We start from the raw sequence: 23,691 nt of genomic DNA, 5'->3' as shown, positions 1-23,691 counted from the left end.
GTGTTTTTATTCGGACTGCCTTATATTCCCCCGTAATAATAAATTCTGTGCTATAACGGTTTATCACGCAATGTCAAAGAGCAATACACATTTCGTGCATCGGCTTTGTTGTTACCTTTCTTTCTTTGAGAACAAAGGACGAACTAAAGATTAACAGTTTACAAAGATCTCTTATCCTTTATAGATTCAGTATGTTCGTAGTTGTAATCAGAACATTATATACACTGCACGGTACGAGTTTGTAGTTTCAACAAATGGGTTAAATAAATCAAAAGAATAAAAACTTATTAAAGATACACATAAGATAAAAAAAATACGTAACTACCCTAAAAATTGTTTCTGTTTCGGTAAACTACAAATTAAGTGCAATCTCGAACATTTATTTTAAATCATGTTTAATTAATTATTCATGAAACAGATTAGAAATTTATAAACAATTTTAGTCTGAAAATTTGATGAGGAAAAGATTACATGGGGCACATTCGTGCAAATATGAGGATTATATTCAAATTCATTTATTTAAGTGTTTGCCAACAGCGAGAAGCCAATAACAGGCATATTAACATTTACCTTAAGAGAAAAATAACACAAGAAACACGAGAATATGAAATGGATTCGTATGGTTCAATATAAGGTTAATAGTGGTCTCTTGTGAATATGGTAACAATCTTTCGGGTCACATAGCGAGAGAAGAATTTCCTGACTAGTAGAGTGACTATCAGCTTCTCAAAAGCCCTTTACCTATGGAGTTAATTAGCAATACCATACTGCTTATACGTTTAAGTGGCATTACGTAAGATGTGAAGATAATTATAAACAGTGACCTGGAAACGGATAAGCATTAAGCTTCCGTGGCACATTTAAACGTGTTATATCGGCAGCAGCCCGGAACGAGTACAAGACCAGATGATAGAAATCTTTGACCAGACCACAATTCGAAGAAGGCACGTCCGGAATAAAAAGTAATAATATCACTGTATTATGTCTCTTATGTCTGTTAACGGGCACATTGTACATCCCGCTGATAATAAAGAGTCAATATGGAACATCGGTGGAATGATACTGACAAGGGAAAGCCAGCGAACTCGGAGGAAAGCGTGTCCATGTGACATTTCTGTTAACCACAGATCCCACATGGCTCGCCCTGGTAGCAAACCCGGGCTTCCCAAACGAAAAGCGGGACACTAACTGCCTGAGCTACGTCACGGATCTATATGCTCGTTTATATTATTATCTCACGTGAGTTGAAGTGAAATAAATAAACGATTTCAGAAAAATATCGTATAGAAAATTCAGCAGTAATTTCTACTGCAACTGGCATATAAAAGTCTTTATTTAAATAAGCTGATTCATTTAAAAATTTAATGTACCACCTCCGTTAATAATCAGTTAAGCTGTGTTTTGTGTTAATGGGTTTCATATAATTTTCACTGTAAACCTGGATTAATTTCTTAAACAGCGTTAAAAATTTCATCTTTAAAATGGAGAAGTATTGTGTTTTCTTTGGGGGTACGAACTGGATTTTTCATATTATTTAGACGAGCTTACGGTTCAAAGGGTTAAATTATGTGAGTGCACACATATGAAATGTCTTGTATTTGTTTTCAAGTTGCTATGACGACAAAACATTCCTCTTTGCATCCAACACGCACGTTCCACTTACTGCAAAATTTCATTCTCCGTCGGTTTTGAGAAAGAATTTTACAATTCCGGGAGAGTTCAAGTCTGTAGACAGCTAAACGGATAAACAAATATCCGGAAGTTCTGTATCATCTTTTGATTAATTCAAAATCAGAAAAACAAAAATGCTTCAAGTGGTTCCTCTCACAAATACAAAATCGATGTGCATCGAAATTATTTTTCATTTGACAAATATTATTCTTAATATGTTATATATCACGGGATGTTGTATATTTTATAACACTGATTCTAGTATAGCATATATGTCACAACATTCAACTAAACAGCATAATAGACTAATTGTTTTCAGATATTTTAACCTATTTTCTTAGGTACAAATTTAAATATTTAGTGTAATTAAACCTCAACGTACATAACGTTGCCTGTGATATAAGATATAGAACTTTTTAAAAATCTGCGACATTTATTGTAACAATTTTCGATAAGATATTTTGAAAATTTAACAATATTATTCTGACTCTACGCAACATAATATTTGTACTGCAGTTAGACCACAAATAACAAATTTGTATTTACAATAAAACGTCAGTTTCATCAAGGTATGCAAAATAGGAAAGAATATACTTGTAAAATACTTTTACTCCACTGGGATACATATTTTAAGACCGGTTCACAACTGAAAGTAATCAATCTCAAAAAAAATATACACGCTCGTCATTTCTGGCTGTATGTGAATTCGTGAGGTATATTATAAAAGTGTGCTTTGAATAACCCATTACATGTTCCTTCAAAGCTTTCAAAACTCTGTCAGTGCCATTCGTATGTTCTCAGAGGGCTATCAGAAAGCTTCAGAAAGAGATGACTGAAGCCAGTATAAAATGTTATTCAATCAGACGTTCATCAAAGTAACAATTTTAAGCGCTACTGAAGAATCCATTAATGCCTTAACCTGACACAGTTCACGTTGTTAACTGATCCAAATGAAATGTTAAATTACGATGTGTACCTATGACATTTGAAAACAATTCATTAAACAAATCCCCAATGGAATATTTAGAAACTTAAGTAAATGAAATAGTGAAATGTGGGTCGAACATTGTTTAACCTTTAATTAATATCGTTAAAAGTAAACACGAAAATTAAATTCAGCAACGTTTGAATTCGTTGTTCGTCACTGATATAAATCATAACAAAATCAATACAATATATTTAACAGATTAATAGACGTCAGAACAAATAATCGACTTCGGTTGTATGCTAACAAGAGGCGTTAATGTGTATCTGATACATACCAAATTGTCGATTGATAATTAGGACATGGACATTACAATTTTAAATACAAATCGCTAGATTATTTCAACCCCACGAAACAATTTTCAAACTAACTACTACCCAATAACATTAACGCAACTTACGGTCAGACATTTATCTGCTTGTTAATGTCTGAATGCAAAATATTGATGACAGTTAAATACGTACAAGTAGACCACTAACTGCTGTAAAGGAGAAAGGAATATTGGGGGTTTCCACTAAATGTTGGAGACGTTTCCAGCATCTTTTCAGTTCCTACATAAAAACGCATTTAACCCCTTGAAGACAAAGCTCGTCTAAATAATAAGTATTCAGACCGTACCGCAAAGAAAACACTTCACCATTACAGAGCTCAACCGGTTAACGTTGTTTAAGGAGATAATCCGTGTTTACAGTAATAATTATACGAAACATAAATACGAAAATAATGAATTACAAACTGTTAAATTAGGTGGTACATATAATCCCTACTAGGCTCTAAACATTTTTTTTTTTTTACTTATGGTTTGTTCAAATTTTTCAGCATATGAGGCTACAAAGGGCCCCATAGCAGGAATATTAATGAATAATTAAACATGAGTCGGAACAGATGTTGTCCAGTATATTTCAACACTGAATCTTCCGAATGCAAAGGATTCTGCTCCAAGTAATTTCTCATTTCTTGTGGATAAGGTGACTACCCTTTGAGTTCTCTAACAGGCAGGCTATTTCTTAATAAGCTGAGACACTATTACTTTCTTAAAAATAACTCCGCTTTATGGAGGCGCGTTATAATTACGTAATATACATCAAACCACTTTTGTGAAACTGGCATAGATATCTACTCACGTTCTTAATATCCTCTCTGCTTTTATACTACTGAATCTTGAGAAGTAGCTTCGTACAAGCTCAAACTACCCTCCTCACTCAGTAATCATCCTACCATTTCTCATTAAATAAATTCCGTTGTCTGAAAGCAAATCAGCGCTGTGACATCGCCCACTGAACTTGAAACAAATGGTTCCGTTGCTCCGTTACAAGATATAATAACCATGGCGTACATGCCAGTGTTCTGTGGTGAACTAATGCACGTTTACGTGATTCATTGTTAGATTTTTAAAGGACCGCGGGTGTTTTTATAACCTCAAATGATACATACGGTCGTAAACGATGAGTTGTTAAGGAAGTGGTTGGGACCTATTTTAATTCCTACTAAAACACCGAAAAATATCTGTCAAGCAGCCGACTTCTGAATAAGATTACGTTCTGACTCGAACCCTGGACCGTTAGTTACCACTACATCAATCTGCCTGGTGGTACAAATTTTTCACTCTTTGTTTATCATTGGTACTTTTATTAACTCTTCTCTTTTTCATATCTGAATCGTAAATTTGAATTACGTACCTTAATATGACGTCCTGTACGATGTGACATCCATTTGGGTTACTTCAGCTACAGGGAGTGTCCATGAAAATTAGTCACTGTAGAAAGTTACCACAGAACTAGTCACACTCACAAATAAATCACGCCATGTTGCTACAAAAGAGTGTTTCCAAAAAGTGTATTGATATGTGTAATTTATAAAGTGTTAAGTTTGATTTTATGCGGTGTAAATCCGCAAAACGAAAGTGGGGTGTATTTTTTAACTTTAGTCGAGATACAACTCGACATCGAATTCCGTACTCACTAAGTTCGGAAAGATCTGAGAACTTCGCCTCCCACTTTGTTCTGCTTTTAGAATTTTGATTGTTCACGCTCACTTACACACCCTAACTCACAAACACTTTGCACAAATAACTCGAGAAACGTTGTTACGTGTCTATAAATAATTACGTTTCACGTAATAATAGGCATATTCTGCAGTAAACTAAATATTAAACACACCCATACGAATAACTTCACATACTGATGCAATGTCGTTATGCAGTTGATATTAATGTCACGCCGATTTAAAAATGTCCTTTCTTGGACAGATTAACTCAGTTTATTAACTGTAACGGTTTGAATAAAATGTTTCTTTCCAATAATTCCTGTGTACTGAAAACAAGAATAATTCACCATGAGTTATCTTCCTTAATGCAACTTTGAGTTACTTCCAAGTACACAGAACCTCTTCACAATCTACGAACACTTCGCTGCTGTTAAAATGTAAACAGATCTTAAATGTTTCGTTAAAAACTTTCATTATAATTCCAATTGTGTTCTGAACATTGTTTGAATTAAATTGTAACGTGCCAGAGTTCTACGTTGACCTGTACACACTCCAGAAGGTGAGAGAACACCCCACAATAACACTGCCCACGTGATTAAAATGTTGCTCATTTATCTGCAGAACACCGCCGCACCCAATGACTCATGCTGCTGTAACAGAGCTGTGGCCTGATGTTTCGCGGTCCGAGTTTCAACTAAGACTGAGTCCAATCCACCCCCGCCTCCCACGCCTCTCGGTCGGAAACACCGTCCCCTTCCCGCACACAACCCTGGGAACAGCGAGCTCCCTAAGCGCCGCGCCGGCCCGGTTAGATTCTACTGCTGACATTGCCCGATGCACTATAACCGGAAACTGAGCGCGGGAACTATCGCATGGCGCATTTTAACAACGTAAAGAACAAACCTTCTACGTCATAAACTTAAATTTGACCTAAGCCTTTCTATTATTCATGTACGACTTTAATATAATAATCATTTTTGTTTTATTTCTGTGAAAGTGTAATTATATTAATATTTTGCAAAGCATATGTAAATGAAAGGGTTCAAAATTATAACAAGATTCTGGAAAGCTTTCATTTTCATTTCCCAAAAACTTTCCCCGAAATCATCGAATAAATTGTTGAAGATTCGGCTTACGAAACTTTCATTTGTAACGTTGAAGTATCACATTTTATGGTATACATTGCCTTCTGGACACAACTTATTTTCAAAATAAAAGTAAATATTTCGCAATAAGACACAATGTTCTGCCCTGAAGTTTTAAAATGATGAGTATAAACGTGCTGTTTCCATTTTCAATTTTACTCGCTTTTTTTTAAGTTCCCAGTGACCTGAAGTTGAATAATCCAGAATAATAAGCGTCCAGGAATTTCTGGCTACTGAGTAATCGAACAGACAGTGAAATTATGAATTGAGCTGTAAAATGAGTGTTTTATTGAGCGAGTCCGCCAATCGGGGTAAACAAAGACCGAGCTTACACGCAGAGCAAACCAGTCAGCTCGCTTCTGTACGAGTATTTTTATTGTCATAAGCAAAGAAACAATCTCAACGTAATTAAAAAAAAATATATACATATTTTCATCTGACCGCTTGTCAATTCTGCTGATTCATTACAATTATTACCTTTTGCAACACGTAAAATACAATTTTAAAACATAATCTGCAATTAAACAAAAATTAATTTGAATCCTGCACGAGATATTTGCTTTCCATCTAACTGCTGTGCGTATTTTTATACGTTCCTCGTGTCCAGCCCAAATCTTCTTCCTTGATTTTTCCGCTGTAATATATGTTAAATAATTAAAATTACAAAACTCCTCTGCACAATTTTTTTCCATTTCCCTGGAACTTTCGCTCTAATTGCTTTAATGATATCCCCCGGGCGTGTTAGACTTTTATATGACACGAAAAATAAATATAATATTATGTACTTTTAATATGTTACAGGCCTACATTGTTTCAGCTATTTCACTCATTCACACAATGTACCTCATATTATAAGAACATATAGCCCTAGGCCTATTTAAATCACATTTTCTACACCATTTCAACTAGCTTTTGTCATGACACAATCAGACAATTAATATAAATTTCTTTTATAAAATATTCTCTGTTAGGTTACACAAAGAAACGTAATTTGATTTGACTGATTTTTCCTGCGTTAGACTCTGCAAAAAACAAAAAAAAATCCCATATTTTTATTACACAACTGCACACTTAAATTATTAGGTTATTCCAACCGACTAATATTTTGTCCTTCAAGGACATTGGCTGCCTCTTGCATCGGCATTGTTTAAGCTACTTTGACATTTTATAGGTCTCTTTGTACGAGTGATCATCCTGTCGGAACGCAGAGTAAAGATATTATTATTATTATTTATTTTATTTATTTATTTTATTTATTATTTTATTACCAATCTGGCAGGTCTACACTAATAACTAATGATACTCTTGACTAAAAGACACGAAAACAAAGAGTTTTCAAAATAATAAACACGGTATAAATATCTAATATTTATTTGCAATGGTAACTGAAATTGTGCAAAGATATTTGACAATGTATCAGCTTCCCGTACGTATCAATCAGAACTTTGGTTTCAGATTCATAGAGTGTCACAATCGATAAATGGTTGCTAGTGACGTGCCGTGTTCCAACACTGACAGCACCCATCACAGAAATTCCTTCCGTACACTCGCCACTATGAAACCGATACTCCTGGTATGTTGTTACTAAATACGTCGAGAAATTAAATGTGACATATGTTTATGAACATTCTGAAATTGAAATGACCTCCACATTTATGCCTGTTTATTTAAATCTGTCTTTCCGCTAACAGTAACACCGATGCACATATTTCTGTTTTAAATGCCATTTATTCTCTGAAAAGTGTTCCATATTAAACGTCATGCATCACTAATAAGTAAACCTGACGAGTCATGAATTTTATGGAAAACCGAAGGTTCATTACCACGTTTATAAGTGACCTCCACTGAACCAGGGTTATATTTAAAATTACTTTGAGATTCATCTTAATATTATGTCAATCTTCGTTCAGGTAAATTAATCAGCCTCTTTCATCGGGATTTTCCGACTAAAATTTCCATTTCTATAAAATTTAAAAACTACGTGCATGAATAATATGGAAATCATGAAAAAACTCAGCAATCCATGCGATGATCCACCTTGACATAACGCGCAATTGTGGTAGACCGCCTGTAATATCTGACAGAATCATGGAATGTGTGGGAACAATTCCCGTGTCCAACTGAGTGAGAGAGTTTGGAACGTTCGCCACGCACCTTGGATGTCACAGGTCGCAAAGTGCGAACTGGATTGCTTTTACCTTCCTTGACACTTTGGCGTAATCGGGTTCGAACTATTCGAGTTCAAATTTATTACGTCCAGCTCGACACGGCAATATTGAAATAGATTATCAAGTTAGACGATGCGAACAGAAGCAAGTGTCTTATGCAGTAGCATCTAATATCTAGAGATATTCGTGTAAGAGAATCCGATTATCACATCTTTTTTTAAGACGCGAATGCAAATGAAATCAGCATAAACGTAAACGCCCATTACTCGGCCATTACCCATAGAAAATCTAAAACCTCGGAAAGGTTACGTCGGTTCCAACCCCGTTGCAATTTCTTAACTTTATTCCAGTCCATAAACGACAAAATAAGGATAAAATGGCAAAGTACCAAAATTGTTTTATTTCATAAGTGCATTTCAAGTAAATAAATCATATTTTTCAAAATTTAACATCAAACATAGGATACTCAAAATATATACCAGAGACCATAGCTGTCTTCTGGGTTGTATCGCCGTGTAATCTGACAGACAGCAAAGCGTTACAACGTTCCAGAGGTCCTTGCTGCCTCCATCATCAGGGCGATGAGATCTTTACACTCTAAGTAGAAGACTAAAATGTTGAATTTTGATAAAATAATTTTAATAACTTACATGTGCCTCAAAATTGCGTTCATGGAACTTAAAAATACATGCGAGAGAATATTTTTCTTCTAAAACCTTAGCCCAAGAAAACGTGGCAGAGAAATGAACGTTAAGTCCGTGTGTCCACCATGTTGTTACTACCGAGAGTAAGAACTTCAAAAGTACGGGATTTCAAAGAAACAGCAGTGCAAAACAGAATGTAATCATCATTAGAAAAGTTTAACATTAAATTACACATAAAGCCATGAGGCCATAAATCCTGATTTAGGTTTAACTGATTTACCCCACTCTCAACAAGCAGACGACGAGACACAGACTTAAAAAGTTCTCGGATACTATCTTTCACATTATTTTCTATTCTTAACTTAAAATCACTGTCCAATTTTAATTTACACAAAAACATGCATTTGAGAAACTGAAGAAATTCATAAAATTTAAGCCATATGATCAAAATATAAGCTAATGTTTTGGACACCTAGTGTGGATGGAAGGATAACACGAATATTTATTTAAAAGTATGTGTCTAAAGACGTAGACTATATTCATGTGCCACGAGATAGGTTTCCGTGGCGAGCTCTTGTGAACATATTAATTAACTTTCAGATTACATGAGAGTCGGTGAGTTTATTAACTTTTCTTTAGGAAACTATCAGCTTCTTAATAAGGACTCTGCTAAATTCAATTAGTAACTTATTATTAAAGAAGTTTCTGTTGTGAAAGTTATTAGAAAAGTCTGTCCAAATATCGCCCTTACTTTCGTAGAACTTACAGTGTGGCCATTTTATAATAAATTTGGTTCGTCTGTACAGAACACAGTGAGCTATAACCTTGGACATAAAACGAGAAACCAAAGGTATAATGAGACCTCAACAACTGTATATTGCAGATTACACACCATCTTTTACTTCAATTAAATCTACACTTTCCAAACGATATTTCTTCCCACGACAAACAAACGGATATGAATAATTCGAATATCACATTTATTTCAGATTTAAGAAGACCGCTGATATATCTACACATAGCACTGGTTAATTTTCCCAACACACACGGATACAAAGGAATTTTTACATCATCAAATCTTTCTCGTCCATTCACGAAATTTTAAAATTTATAATTCACCTGTGAGAGCAGGAATTTACGTGACTTTGGTCAAATTATTTCCTGTGCTTCACATTAAGGGGTCCAGAACAGAGACCACTTGCTTGTATGCGAATTCACGTGATGATTAGTACACTATCAGTAATCGAACGGCATTATCTATAAACCAGCTGTGTTCCCCCTCATTTTATTCTCAGAGTTCGCTATTTATTTATTAATTCAGACTCACTTCAGTAATTAATACGTCAATGAGTCTATAATTTTAAATTAATCAACAATTTTCTTTCAAACTTGAAACCTTACACCCCCATTTACCCATTATAACACAGTTTGAAAATGTTTGATTGATTACTGAGAGGAACACTCATAAATTACTCAGTGCAGAGTGCGGATTGTCTGCCCCTGGTATGACCACATCCTACCGGCAAAGCAGGTGCAACGTTCAACAATATTGTCGCATAGTTGTGACGTAGTGGCAAGCGTGACGTGCTAAACACTGCTAATTGCCAACTTCCGTAACAAACGACTACAAATTCAATGTTACTTTTTAGTTACGAGTTTCAAACACTTCGTCACCATTATCTCCACTATTAATTCCTACTTTCAGATTAATAATGACAAGATCTAGTCTCAAAATACTGTATTGCTAGGTTCAAAGGTCTAAATCAAGCAGGCTTCCTTCCTTCCTTCCAAAATCCAACCCTTGGCGTCATCATCGCGGAGGGGACAACGTCCTAATACGACGAACAGGTCTCTGGTCCACCGAACCCGAGGTATGAGGCGTCGTGCCGAGGACTGAGTGGCAACCAGGTGGTGATAGCAACGTCGGTAACCGAACACCACGTCACATCAACGCCTTCCAACAGCTCAGTTCTCGTGGAATGAAAATGGAACACGACAAGAAACGGATAATGACGAAAGCGATATGAAGGTGTTCCCTGGTGCAGAGTATCAATCTGTGTTGAATTTTCTAAGCAGAGAGCGAGCATTTCTGGCAAAACACCTCAGGGACCTGATAGCATCAGTCAAACCGAGGAAGCTGTGAAGACAACTTGCATCAACGGCTCACCTGTTGCGAGAAACCTACTTTTAATATTCAAAGACGCAACTTCTCTGGTTGCCAGTGGCGGTTGCAGCAAGCTTTTAAGATACACAGGCTTTATTTAAATTTAAGAAGGAAGATTAAAATAGTAGGGAAAGCCGAGATAGTACAGGAGCTTATAGAATCCGGCGTATGAGGCACTACCAAAGTCCAGGGAGGCTCTGACCACGTTGCCTCAATGACTCAGGTCTGATATAACAGTACATTAGTTAAAGAGGTTAACCCTCTCCAAGAAACCAGGGAATCTATGAGACTTGGGACCTGTAGAAAGTCCATTATTACGACCACCAATAAAATAGCGCCTTAACACAGAACTTCCTCTGTGATCCTGCTATATAGGATAATATACTTCATGCTACGTACGTGGGCTGCTAGCGGATTAAATGGATGGCGACTCATAAATGATCAGTTATGGTCGTTGTACAAGGGTCGCTCTAATGCCCATCCCATTTACATACATACAAGCATACATAGTGCGTACGTACATTCATACATAAAGTAGGCTTCCTGAAATTATTGTTAACCATCTTGTATTCTCTCGCCTGTGATCTGTACAGTATGACAGTTGTATTTTTTCCTTCGAACTTTGGAGTAATTATGGTAGTTCTCCTGAGACTGTCTGCCAGTTTGAGCTGATGAATACATTACCACTGCTCTGTGTAACAGTGATTTAATCACTATCCCTCCCTAGAGAAGTAATTCCAATATTAATGGTTGTTATATCTCAAATCAACCGGAATAAACATCGATATGGAACGGAAGAAAACACAATTAAATATTCGCTAGCGTTATTGAAACGCCAAATGATGAAATACAGGAATCTGCTACCTATAACGGATAAAGTAATGAAAGTACAATTTTATGAATAGGTCAGGCACAGAATATTTCCTCACTCACAAACTGTCTCCATAATAAGTATCGCCCTGACGATGTAACACACCGTTCCTAAAAAACAATTATAATCCGACTAGCCATTTTATATACAACAGCGTAGTTTGAAATAAAATACGGGACGTGTTTATGCTACGTTACGTTTTATTTTTTATTTGTAGTGTTCTGTCTGGCGACAGGTCCATATGAACAGGATCCTTCCATCCTTTTCTCGGACTGGGACCTGTTCATATACGTTCTTGGCAGATGATCCAGAAGTGGTTTGCCATTGCCTTCTTCTGTGTGTGAATGGAGTAATTGTTGGGATGCCACGGAGGAAAACTCCGTGTTGCCTAGACCACGGCCTTGCCCAACACAAGTTATAAATTCGGGCACCGCCGGGAATCGAACCCGAGACCCCAGGATTACAAGGCGTAGGCTTATGGGTAATGCTGCTACTAATCCACCTCAGAGTCTGGGCGTCGGAAACGTAGGTATTAGCGAAGAAATTAAGAAGTATGGATTTGGAATATTGTATGTGTAACAGCATAACAAATTTCATTAAAATTCCACCAGCAATTATTTAATTAATAAGTACATATGTATATCACTGATAGACCTTAAACAATGTTATGCGAGGTTAGGTTTGGTACGTTAAGTTGAGTTAGGTTAGGTTAGTATTCCGATGAGAATACAGATCTCTTCTAATGGCGTCAGAATTGTCCCCACCCACGATTCTGAGTATCCATGGCGTTGGTATTAACCAATGAATGAAATCTGAAAGAGCATTTCATGAAATGTCTGCAGCGAATATCTGGCTTCGGCTAAGTTTGTTGTGGGCAGTAGGTCTTTGTGATACTTTCATTTACACATTTTAATAAAGTGAGCAAACGTACAATTTTGGTAAACTTATGTTATGAGGTTGTTGTTGACATTTAATAACAATGTTCTGAACGCTGTTAATATTTCAGATTCATAAAGTTAATTTACTGAGCCACATTGATTATGGTTATGTTTGGCATGTGTCAATGAAATGAAATGGATATGCTATGAACGTAAATAAAAATACCGAATCCATTTTATTGTGGTAGTCTGTCATGTGAAATATTGTAATTACACAAAATTTGGAGGTTTCATTTCGAATCTACAGCCCACATTTAATATCACTTTCAGTATTGTAAAAATTTGTTTAAGTAAATGTTTTATCTTCGGTTGTTGCTGAGTTGGTTTAGTTCATTAAATTACTTCGATATCAAATTTTCGATTTGTCAATTGTTAGGATCAGGGTGACGTTGGATTCAGCAAGCACCTCTGAAACGTCGGCAAGCTTCTACTAGATTACACGTCTTACCTTCCCGTAAGACAGTGATCATAACACGCATATAATTTGTTCTTCTGCTGTGGATTTGCTCATTTCGAAGACTCCCAACTTAACTCTAGGCGATTCACCCTTAGAAGATTTCTTCCTCTACATGACGTCCATTATATGTGGCGCTGACATACCCATCAGCATCTCGGCGCCAAGTGCAGGCGTCCTAACTCTTATTCTACAACCGAGCTAGAAGAGAAAACATTCCTTCGAGTTCAGCAATTCAGTGGGGACGTGTCTTATGGCGAAAAGGTAGAAGATGTTCCACTCTACGTCGTTGATTTGGCTTACGAAGTACATATGCAATACAGATGCTGACACGACACCAGATGAAGTGTTCAGTCAGTGGAAATGTGAGCAACTGAACAGTGAAAAAGTCTGCTCCGTCGGTATTCGCACACCAGGACGTTCCTTTTTCGAATCAGCAATGCATAGTAAGACATAAAAACAAATTTCTGTATTAAAGAATTGTTGGAAGGTGCATGCAGCTTACGATATGCAAAACCTGAAAAGACGATTACTTTTTCAAAACAGTAAACGTAATATTTATTTATAACCTAATGACATCTTACGACAACAGATACTGGCTTCTTGTAATTAAAATAATGACTAACTGCAAGAAACGTATATATATATATTTATGTCACACTCTAAATATTATTATTAAGCCAGTATCCTCGAACGTTTTTTAAAAACATCTCTTAAATTAGCAGGGGCGGAGCGTTTAAGTTAGTCGTACCCGTCTTAGCCTGGCTAATACTTTGAAAAACGAATAAATAAAAACTCTTCTCTCAATTTCGTGGATCAGTGGTACTTCATATACGGGAACACCGCAGAATCGATTAGACAAAATACATCGTTGACCAGTTCCAGTAAGCCAGGAGTTGGTAGCCAGCCCGTTAGCCAGTCAAGAGAGAAAGGAAGGCTAGAAGACAATTAAAATACAACTGGCGGATACAATTTTGATGCCGAAAGAGATAATTTATTGGTGGCAAAACTTCGAAATCAAAAAAAGTGACTCCCTTCTAAATCCCAATTTTTAGAAAGTATCAACGCCCACACACTTTGAAATAAATACAAGCCACCATCCCATAGAAACGTAGGAAATAATTTTATAACTATTAGTGTCATATAAAAAGAATTAACAAAAATTTAATGAAGGTAACACAATTTAATGAATAGGTCACCAGATACCCAAACTTACTTCGTCAACTTGAATGCAGAATGCGGAAATTTTATTAAAAATTCTGACTTCATATCGGAGGTATCAAGAAATATGGCACACAATGACCAAACTCCTTCAAGAATTCAGTTTCACTCCATCTCCTTAATTTCTTCTTACAAACTTGTGAATCGATATAATGGCCTCTAGATATTGCAATGTAAAGAGATAGAACAATTTTAGTTTATGTAGAAAATTTTGGCGAAAAGCGTTCGTGCGTGGATTGAAGATAAGCATTCCCACAATGCTGACCGTTTATTCTTTGTGATGTTAACCCGGGCCTGAATTGGGCCATCATAATAATCACACTGTACTAAACTGTAATGGGCTAATCGTAAGGAGATCGGCTATGTCAAAGAGAGTGTGGTAGTAGCCTGCCGTCTGCAGCAAAGTTGCTCGCTCGGAGTTGACATTTTTGATAACACAAATTCTATAACCTGATAAATAATGTCTGTTGTTTTAGTTATATTAAAAATTTATTATTAATAATATTATTATTTATTCTCAAAATTTACCTTATACTTTGTAGATTAAATAATTTATTTCATTATCTCATCTCAACATATTTGTTTTTTGCATTAGTACATTTAACTTTAACCATCAAATTATCGAGTTATCAAAATGTATGAAGAGTCCTTTATATCTCACCTTACACTCACATTTTCCCTCCATTTTCTGGAGAAAAGTCACGGTAAAGAAAGGAAGAAATTTGTAAAAAAGAGGGTACACTATATGATCAGGTTTATTAACACATGTCTCAAAGGAATTATCAGATTCTGCTCTAATAAACAAACCTACCAAGTCAGTCGGTCAGTAATATTTCTTAAGACAAACGTCTTGTTATTTTTCAAACCAATCTCATTTAAAGGCCTGGCTTATGACATGGTCCACAGGCGGGCTCTTGTGAACACGGTAATGAACATTCCGATTCCATAAAAGACGTAACCTATCTTGATTTCATGAGTGGTTTCTCAGCTTTCCAACAAATGTTCTTCCTGCATAATTTAAATTTGTAAAACAACTCTTTTACTCACTGGTCCGTCCTACAACCCATAATGGGTCTCAAAACCGCTTCATTATGCGAGAAATACAATGCGGTGATTTCGTTATTTAATTACCGTACTAATCAGAATTAATTCACTAGACCACGGTGTTCTAGTTCTGATAATCCATACGAACACCCAAGTGGATTCTGCAGAAACTTTGACTGATGAGTCATTTGACAGTCGCGTAGGTGTTAGCAGATTTCCATAACAACAGCTTGGGTGAACTGAGGTCGAGTTCAAGCGACAGCGTTCATGTGGCATTATACAGAGAGAGACAAACGGAATGCAGATTCTGCTTTGTGTTACGTACAAACACGTGCGTTCCTCTGCTCCACACTTAGCCCGGAAATAGTCGTGTTCTAATCGAAATTAGAGACAGATGAATTGCTCAAGTCTGCATTCAAATACATAGAGAATAAGGCAGTAAAAATACTCTATGGAACTATGGTCAGTTGTGATTTAAACACGCGAAAATGTTTTACTTTATCGTCAAAGGGCACACACAGGTTAGGTTGAGTATGTACATGGAACATTAACAAACGCAGTTGATCGAACGCAAACTGCTCTCGAAACATTGTTCCATGCAGATAATATATGTCTCGCGGTTTAAGGTACTGATATTCGTAGGTTCGATTGTCGTTGTGCTGTTTTGTCCAGCATAAAATTTTTTATCCACGTCCTAAATGTATTAATAATTTCAAAAGTAACTATCCTCAAGTGAAAGATGCCACAAGGCTTAATCCGGGAAAAAACTGCGTTTCATTAGCAATGAAAAATTTGACAAAAATGGAAAGCTCGACTCAAGTAAGAAATTAGGACCCATGCAGCTTCCAGAATGCTTTCTAGCCTATTTAGAGTAACTGACTGGCCTTCGTGTGGATTTAGCGTAATCGTTTAAGAAACAAACCAGCCTGTCGCAGCCAATCAAGAAAGAGAACGATAAATTACTGTACTTGTGATATTTTAGGTTATAACTGCAATGACGATGTCGAATTAACTAACTAACTAGCTAGATGCCTTATGGAATTTGAAAGTTCATCATCGAATTAACCAAAGCCCTCCACCGGACCCTGTCCTGGGCCAACAAAATTCAGTCTCCTTCAACTTCTATCTCCCATAGATCCCGCCTGAGATTTTCCTCCCATCTACGTCTAGGTCTCCCCAGAGTCTCTTCCCCTCAGGCTTCTCGGTGCACACCTCTTGTCCCATCCATGCGCGCTACATGTCCAGCCCATCTCATTCTTCTCGACTTAATCACCCTGACAATAAATGTAAATATAACACCTAAAGAAATTATATTGTATACCTTCAACAAACTATGACCATCACATCATCCATGATCCTCGCAGCATAAACTACAGATTTCAGCATAATTTCTTCCCCTAGCCTGAATCACTACAACTGCAAACATAAATGGAAATAAATCTAAAGTTATTCTAAGATGTTAAACAGGCTTTTCATTCCGCGGGAATTGAAATATGAATATTTAAAGCGCTCTGCACTGACAGCAGGAGCTGAGGTGGTAAAGCTGCCTGCACACACAAGTATCTCGCAACGCATGGACTAACGAAGCCCTTCCTTGAATTTCGCTTCTTGTAAACGTACTGTGGCTCTCGTCTAACACTCACCCCCGCGATCTGTTCACCCCTCTCGTGTTTTCTTACTGATGTAGCATGTTTCTGTTCTTCTTTGTGGTATTGTACTATACACTTCTGATGGGAACCTTAATCATGGACAACGTTTTAAAGAGTCTTACTTAAATGCACGTAATATCTTCTTGGTGAAACCACCAACTTATCTTCGTGCTGCGTCCGGTACAATGAAATATCATTCCATACAGTTCTTATCACACCTTGTATAGAATAAAACATTATAGGTACAAAGGTATAAAGAGGAAAGTATCCAAAATGAACGTACGACAATAATATTACTTTTATTTTGTGTATAACCCTGCAATCAAAGGGGGTCAAAGTTTAATATTACCTCCCAGACTTGAAATGTTTCTTTCGGAGACATTTAAAACAATATAGCTTACTCGGACCACGAATGAACTGAAAGGCAGGACATTTCAAGAGTGCAACAAGGAAATTTAACTTGTGCGACTGTCAGCTTCTCAGGAAGAACTTTGCTCCATGGAGTTGTTATCCGCGTCATTTATCTTGGCTTCAAATAAAGGGAGGGAGAAGTGTGAGTCTAACACCAGGCACTCTCTGATCATTACTAGACCGGTCGGTACCTGAACTCCTGTCCCTCTGCACAAACCAAGCCGTAAGGAACCGAACCAAAGTCGCTACTATGAAATGAAATACAGTCAACAGACGTGGATGATACAATGATTACATTTTATTTAAGTTTTTTGAACAAATCCACTAACTAGATACCTTAGGGAAACAGAAGGTTCATCACCGAATTAACCAAAGCCCTCCACCGGACCCTGTCCTGGGCCAACAAAATCCAGTCTCCTTCAACTCCTATCTCCCATAGATCCCGCTTGAGATTATCCTCCCATCTACGTCTAGGTCTCCCCAGCGGTCTCTTCCCCTCAGGCTTGCCAAATAGTGGACCCAACCAACCAGATGGCTTACCGAACCCGAAGGTTCATCACCGAATTAACCAAAGCCCTCCACCGGACCCTGTCCTGGGCCAACAAAATCCAGTCTCCTTCAACTCCTATCGCCCATAGATCCCGCCTGACATTATCCTCCCATCTATATCTAGGTCTTCCCAGCGGTCTCTTCCCTTCAGGCTTCCCTACCGATACCCGGTGCACACCTCTTGTCCCATCCATGCATACTACATGAACAAATCAATAATCCGAACAATTTCAAGCTTTAAGTATTTCTGAAAAAAAACAGATATGCAACATCACTACGATCTAGATGGGAGTAGATTAGTGAATTGGGAATTTCACAAAGGAACGAATTTCTGTTACTCTATTTTTTAATATAATATAATAATATAATATATTTGGTTTAGACTATATACAGAGATCTGTGGCCGCCTAACACCAGGTTTTCACGGCCACAGTCCTTACATACGTAGCACTATTAGCACTACTGCTTACTACAACTATTCCCTAATGCTACTCTACATGACTATTCCTTAATCCCTAATACTATTTACATAACTCTTCCGTATTGTTCTCGTGCCTTCTACCCCAGTGGCAGTTCTAAATTCCTAATTTTGACCTGTCTTTTACATCTTACTTTGTACAGAAATTTCCCTACATCCCTGACCTCCGTGTCATTCGTAGTGCTTAAAATTTTCTTGAAGGCCAACTCTTCGCCAACGGTGAACCACTTGTTCCTCAGGAGCTGTTCCCTCCACCTCCCGGTTTCCGTACACTTTAATAGTATGTGAATCTCGATTTAAGAGACTTACGGATAAAGAATTTTCATGAAGTTCTGCAATCCATCCACCTGATTTAGACACCAACCAACGTTGTAACACATAAAATTGATATGTAAAAATAAACTGACCAAATTACAGTAAAACACAAATATTTCCAGAACCAAAACCTACCTAAACGGGTATTTATTTCCAAACCCTACGGTACTATGGACTAAACTATTTTGAGATTCATGACTAAAACACGGGGTTTGATCTAACTTAATACACGTGCGAATGAGAATGTGGTTTTAGGAAGCGAACTCCAAGAAGAATTAATCTATTGGAAGAAATCAGCTTTCAGTAAGTTTCATTGTTACACATCAGGTCACATTTCCACGATTAACGATTTCTAACTGTTATATCAGACTGTATTAGTGTGAGTTAAAGATAGCCTAAAATATTAATTAAATCCTTTAATTCAAAACATGCGCACGAAGAATTTCAGCTACACCGACTTAGCTCCCAGTTTGGTTTTGAGAGATTCTGGCCTTGCCATATGAGTAAATACCATGATTAACCGTGGATTTGCAGTTTTCACCAGTAAACAGCATACGAGACGTAAACCTTTATTTCGTGTGTCATAAAATTCCATTCGCCATACTCTTAAAGCTAATAATTGCATTAATAATAATTTAACAATGGAAAATTTTATCAAAAAAATAATTACTTATTAAATTATTTATTCCAACCAGGGATCATAAACGTTTACACAAACGTGATTATTCTTCCTGTTTGCAGTAGACAGGTGCAGAGCTGTTACAGGAAAATGTTTGCCATCTGCTGGATGGAACTGTACACAAACTGGAGGGATTCACGATAATGGGTTTGTTGACTTCATCATCTTTGGCAACGGACCAACAGTTCAAATGTCTGTATGCGAGATAGCGGGGAATAACTGTCAGATTTCGGGTCTAGAAAGTCAACAGTGGACATCAAACTGTCATGGTGTCTCTCACACACGAACAAACCCAAAGGGTTTTGATCTCTCCCAGTACCTTCACAGCGTTTTAGGTTTAATTTATACAATTTATTGAATTAATCTGACAGTAAAATGTTAGCACGTGCCTCGGATTATGGGCTCTTGATATCGATACAAATATTAATTAGTAAATGAATATAATTTATATAACAATTTTAACTAATTATGTGAAATAATTATTATATCTCACACTTTCACCTGTGTTTCTGACATACGAGGTGCGATCGGAAAGTTTCAAGACTGTGTCAATAGAGGGCGAACCGGATGTAGTACGAGCTTCTGCCTTTAGGGGGTGCGGCCTACATTCATAGTGAATCAGTGTGCCAGCCGGCATCATCGAATTAGCATTTGTTTCTTAGTTACGGGCGTTTTGGTAGTGCATTTCACCGACCCTCCTGCGATTTCGGAATGGCGTGTGCATCAAATGTTGCCAAAGACTCGCCAAAACGGCTACGGAAACCTATGAAATGCTAAAGCAAGCATTTGGGGAGTCCGCAATAGGTCGTGCACAAACTTTTCGTAATACCTGAGATAAGTGTACGGGTTTTTATACGCGCAGTCTGGAAACCTTTCGATCGCACCTCGTATCTGTATGGATTGTACTCGTAACATGTATAATATATATTGTGTTTTTTCCGATTTATTCCACGTCCTGTTGTCATCTGACTAACTTATGGATCCATGGAATGTAATAAGGATGTATGTGGGTAAAACCCATATTTCTTAGTGAAACACGTTGAGCGCATAACAGAATAAGGAAGTTAAATCTTGGGAGATGTTGCTGACGCAACAGAGGAGCTGACTGGGGCAGTAATTGAGTGGTTTAGGTGCTGAGATGCTACGGAAAGAATCATGAACTGAAACTCTTCGAAGAAAATTAGTTATATTATCACCGATGACGACAAAGGAATATACATATATAAAGAATAGAACAATAATACGACTGTTACATTACTGTTTGTGTTCCATATTACTTGTAATTTAGCAAAACTATCACACCAAACTTAACTTCAAGTATAAAGTGTATAATCACATAGAAACTTTCGGGTAAATCAGTAGGACGAAACCTGATATGTAGGGAGACAAAAGCCCGACTTGGGGTGCAGCGCCTTTGGAAACCTGATCTGTGAAATCTTTCCGAAAATAATTCTTCGTTTCCTAATATTTTAGAACGTGTCATTCACTTTGTCATCAACGATACGTCTACGTTTTTAAGACATTTTGAATTCCAAAATATGCAGGGATGACTATATACAGTGTGATTAAAATATGATTTTTAACCAGTGTCTGAAATAATTTTTCACATCGACAGATATCACACAAAGAAAAACGCCTTGCCTTCAGAAAGAGATATAATTACTAGTTTTTGACAATTTTCATATAATATCCTAAAGAAACTGAAAGTGTCACTAAATTTTAACATGTACTGCTACATTTTTTCTTTCAGATCTAGTAAAATGATGACATTAATGATCATTACCAGTCATTTACCGGGAATATTTTTGCAACACCATAACTCAAGTAGACTGTTAGCGAACGTTTCATATTAATGTGCTTTAACACTCTCAAATAAGGGCTATTTTATCAGTTCGCGCTCAACATAAGTCAAAATCGTCTTTACATTTTCCTACACACATGGTTCAAGCCATCATTGAATTAATTTTCTGTGCCATCCTAAACACTTAACAGGTTTTTCAACAGTTTGTGGATAGAAAGTGGGTGGTTCGAAACCTTGCTTATCTGTCCGATACACTACAGCTCATGCGACTGTTTAAAAATATCAACGTCTAGCAGAACTTAAGGGACGTGCTAACATCATCTTCCAGCAACACGGTGCATACCCACATTTCGGTAATTCTATGCAGCAGCCATTGAAGTGGGCGGTTGAGGACGATCGACACTCTATTAGATTAGGTTTTGTGGAAGAGTTAGGCGAAACACAAACTATTCTCCTCAAATAACTTCGCTGGATACAAGTGGTGCCACAATATCGGAGAAATGCCCATAACAGCATGTCAGACTACACGGAGTCACAACCAGGAAACCACAATCGACATCTACACAGACGCGAAAACCTCAAATCTGAGTTCGCTGAAAGTTAGAAGGACGGACATCTGAAGTTTGCAGCTAGGTACACACTGGAGCGCATATGACATGACCTAAACTACAGACTTGATGAATATCGGAGTTGTAGCTCACACCGGAATAATATAGAGAAAGATATATAAAATCACGTCTGAAATATATATTTATTTATTGAAATGCTATATATAACAGTTTACGTCCTGTGTAATAGTACATGGTTAGAAGTAGAATTCACGAATGCAAATTAATGTCGGAAGTTCACTTTCCAGCCCACATTCAATACCCAAACAAGTGTATAATTCCCATAATCGGTACGCATTTGTAGTTACACTGCCTATACGAAACTCTGTTGTGTACAGGTACATTCCTTGTACCGCTTTTAAATCTATATTTGTGTTTAGAAATTATGTGGTTGCATGTACTTCTTATTCTTTGATTCTAGCATGCTATGAATACTCCATTAACAAGCAGATTCTAATGCATTTATATAAATTGTGTCTGCTCAATAAAACCCCTACATAACGATCTCGATTTCAGATCTAAAATCAGAACTACTCCATTGTTCTATAATCTGTGTAAATCTGTAATGGAACTAATAGCATTGACATGTAGCGCTACGCGGTGAACACGCGCACTAATGTGGACGGTATGATGCTAACTGCCATTAAAAGGTCTGCATGTGCACGTTTTATTTGTTTATGTCATGAAATATTATTATAAAACTTCTCTCATAAAATCCTATCTTATAGCTAATATTTTCTTTTGCTAATGATATGATTAACACACACAGTAAAATTTCTTAGAAACAGACAGGAAAGGTTAATTAATTGCACGTACAAATAAACACTTTTAAAAAAACTAATATCAGAAGCAGTTTCCTCACAAATACTGTCAAAAACCGATGTAATTTACAGCAAAAAACTGGTAATGTTCCCGGCGAGAAATCTCCCCCGTAACATTTAACGCATTATTTATGCGCAATATTTCAAAAATCTTATCGTAATTCATTAGATCGATTAAAATATCGAATGTGTTATCTCATAACGATACAGTACTTATCGAATTCTTCTTTTAAAAAAGACCATCTCGTAACGTTTCCAACGGGAGAGGAGTCTGTCACGTCCGAGATAACACAGGATTACGACATAACATCGCTATATGGTCGTATAAACGTAACCAGCCATTCTGTTTTCCTACCGCAATAATGCCACTTTATGTCTGACTTCAACCGTCTGCGAGATGACCGTATTATCACAGGCACTAAATTTACCAAGAAAACTGTTGCGGCAATCCTCCCATCCTCCACTATCTAAATGAGACAGGAGGGCGAATAAAAGGGTTGTAAAGAAATCTGAGACTTTAGTAGCTCGTATATTTAAAATTATGGTTTTACAGAGCGAACCTGTGTTGAATTAACAGCGACAAACTATGTCACTGCTTCCCGATAATTACGTGATTGAGCAACGAAGTCAAAAGTACATCAGGATTATCGCACTTTCCGTAAAGGACGCATTATGATTTTAGGAAACAAAAATTAATAAATAATAATACTTGGATACTTGGATGACCCGTTCTTCAAGTGCCTGAGCACTGTGGGTCCCAACTTGTCGTTTGTTCGATCTATAGACATTCGGTAGGACTCCTTGGACGAGGGATCGGCCCTTCGCAAGGCCTCTACCTGTACACAGGACAGCACGACACAGAAAAACGCCGACACACATCCATGACTTGAGTTGGATTCGAACTCATGGTCCCAGCGACCAAGCGGCACAAGGCCCACGCCTCAGACCGCGTGGCCACTGCGGACCCCTATAAATAATAATTTAATTATAAATTTATTTAGTTTACAAGTGGAACAATTTAAAAGAAAAAAGGATTTGTTAAATATAAAATTTGACGGAAGAGATGTATATTAATTTGTTTCTAAGACG

At 37.0% G+C, this 23,691-nt stretch overlaps 1 protein-coding gene across 4 annotated transcripts in view; it reads right to left on the bottom strand.

Annotated features, from left to right (window-relative positions):
- kek2 (leucine-rich repeat, immunoglobulin-like domain-containing kekkon 2 protein) overlaps positions 1–23,691 on the bottom strand; it is a 403,862-nt gene that overhangs the window by 246,395 nt on the left and 133,776 nt on the right. The window contains exon 1 of one of the 4 annotated variants that reach the window (XM_022072341.2): positions 4,336–5,465. The exons of the other annotated variants lie outside the window; for them this stretch is intronic. The gene's annotated coding sequence lies outside the window, so the exon portion shown is untranslated. Of the gene's footprint in view, positions 1–4,335; positions 5,466–23,691 lie in introns of those variants that run through there. 4 annotated transcript variants of the gene reach the window in all.

Source organism: Zootermopsis nevadensis, unplaced genomic scaffold, assembly GCF_977971745.1.
Source record: "Zootermopsis nevadensis isolate Lab colony 2312 unplaced genomic scaffold, Znev_1.0 Znev_ptg000011l, whole genome shotgun sequence".
Taxonomy (NCBI): domain Eukaryota; kingdom Metazoa; phylum Arthropoda; class Insecta; order Blattodea; family Termopsidae; genus Zootermopsis; species Zootermopsis nevadensis.
This window is presented reverse-complemented; position numbering and strand designations above follow the sequence as displayed.